At 35.3% G+C, this 2448-nt stretch overlaps 1 non-coding gene across 1 annotated transcript; it reads left to right on the top strand.

Annotated features, from left to right (window-relative positions):
- The first annotated feature begins 1680 nt into the window (after positions 1-1680).
- Positions 1681-1787, top strand: LOC148763601 (small nucleolar RNA R71). The gene has a single exon (XR_016025648.1). It is a non-coding gene; the product is annotated as a small nucleolar RNA R71 (small nucleolar RNA).
- The last annotated feature ends 661 nt before the right edge of the window (positions 1788-2448 follow it).

The raw sequence follows: 2448 nt of genomic DNA, 5'->3' as shown, positions 1-2448 counted from the left end.
TTTGAGGGTTCTTGAGGTGTAAAAGTGAAAGAGCACAAAGAGTCCTATGAAAAAGTGTGCCAAAGCATGAGAATTGAAGTTGCTTTGAAAAGGTAATAGAGGTTTCAAGGGATGGCTTCCATGGAAGATGGAAAACGTTTAGTGAGGAAGAAGGATGGGAACAAGAGGAAGAAGCTTCTGGAAGTGAGGAGAAAGTGCTTGAAAAATTTGATATTTATCCTATAGTTGACTAAAGTTTCACTTATTTACAAAAATGCCATTGCATAGTTGACTTTACCTTCTTTCTTTTCTTTGGTTCAACTTTTTTACTCTTTTGACACTGAGAAAAGGTCCATAATAGACTAGAGGTACTCGAGGTCATGAAAACTTAAAAATTAGACTTGAGGTCCAAAATGACCATTTTGCCCTTATTGCGAAAATTATTATTATTTCTATTTTCTTCGTTTATTTCATTATTATATACCTCATTCATTTATTCCTTAAGCCTACTTAGACCTTAATAACATTTGAAAACCCACTTCTGGGAGTTCACCAAAGAAAATGACAAAATTACCTCTAATCTGCGTCATCTTGTCTACCTCCGTTACACGTCTATGAAGGTAAAGGTTTCACAGAAGCACAATTTGAATCTCTTCTTCTGGAACACATTTTCTAAAGATCTAGTCTTTACACTTCTTAAACCAGTAAGGCTCATCCCAAAAATAAAATTTAACATCATGAAAAAATTTCTTTTTTTGATGAAAGTTTAATTCAAGGGGAATAATATTGCTTACTAGATAATTCATGAAATTAGCATACCAAGGAAGTCATTTCTTACCGACGTGAAAGATTTGTTCATCAGGAAAAGTCTTCTTGATTAAGGTTGAATCCTTACCTTGAGCTTTAATCTCCAATCTTGAGAGGTGGTTTGCCACTTGTTTTTCTGTTCCTTTCCTGTCACAAATCTCTAGATCAAACTCTTGTAGCAAGAGAATCCACCTTATCAATCTTGGTTTAGCATCCTTTTTGGCAATCAAATATTTGATAGCTGAATGGTCAGTGTACACTATCACCTTTGTTCCCATGAGATAGGACTGAAATTTGTCAAAAGCACAAACTACAACCAATAGCTCCTTTTCTGTTGTGGTATAATTTTTCTGGGCCTTATTCAAAGTTTTTCTAGCATAATAGGTGGAATGGAAGATTTTATCCTTCCTTTGTCCCAAAACAGCTCCTACCGTATAATCACTCGCATCACACATTAGTTCAAAAGGGAGAGTCCAATCAAGACTAATTATGATAGGTGCAGATATTGAAGCTCCCCACAAATTAGACTGATTAAGAATTGTATGGACATTGATCATTTGAATGGCCATCTCCACACATCTCACAAACTACTAATGAATTTTGAACTGCATGAACTTCAGTGTGTTAAACTTCTTGGACAGTGCAACCATTTGCGTAGCTACTTGAGCAGTTAAGGTGCCAAATGCATCAATTTCATAAGCTCCAACAGCTTTTCTTAGACCTGAAATTTCTGAATGCCATTGATAATTATTTGAGCCCATCTTTTCCAACAAATTATAAGCATCTTCAGCATTCTTACTCATTAATGCTCCACCAGCAGCAGCAGCATCAATTGTGGTTTTTATTGACCCAACCAACCCATTGTAGAATGTCTGAACTTGCAATCAATCAAGAATCCCATGATGTGGACATCTTCTCAGTAGTTCTTTAAACCTCTCCCAAGCTTCATACAAGGACTCACCATCAAATTGTGTGAATGAGGTGATGTCACTCCTCATCTTTACAATCTTAGCAAGTGAAAAAAATTTTGCTAGAAACTTCTGAGCCAAGTTTTCCCATGTCGTGATAGGCCCATTGGGTAGTGAATTAAGCCGACTCTTTGCTTTCAAAGAAAATGGAAATAGTCTCAATCTAATAGCACTCCATTGTATTTAAAGGTATCACAAATCTCCAAGAAATTTACCAAATGAGGATTAGGATCATCACTAGGTAACCCATCAAACTGGACTGGAGACTGAATCATCTAAATGTATGCTGGTTTAATTTCAAAATTATTTGCATTGGTGGAAGCTCTCCTAATGCTTTGTTGCAAATCTTGAAAAAGAGGAACAACATAATCTCGTAGTGCTCTATTGCCATTGTAATTGTTATCCTTAGCCATTGTTTGATTTAAAGTTACAACTTGCAAATTCTCCCTTCGACGTCTTCTAAAAGTTCTTTCTATCTTAGGATCAAAAGGAACAAGATTCAAGTTGTTTCTTCTTTCCATACAATGACCAAAGATATCTGCACGCAAACAAAATCTAAAATTAAAACAAGAAAAATAAAATTTGAAGTAAGACTAAATTACTTGGTATTAGTATTAGTATAGATTCTAAAACAATTTCCCAACAACAGTGCCAAAAACTTGCCAGTTAAAATTCTACTACGCAAGTATACGTA

Source organism: Theobroma cacao, chromosome 3 (genome assembly GCF_053813885.1).
Source record: "Theobroma cacao isolate CCN51 chromosome 3, ASM5381388v1, whole genome shotgun sequence".
NCBI classification, from domain to species: Eukaryota; Viridiplantae; Streptophyta; class Magnoliopsida; order Malvales; family Malvaceae; genus Theobroma; species Theobroma cacao.
This window is presented reverse-complemented; position numbering and strand designations above follow the sequence as displayed.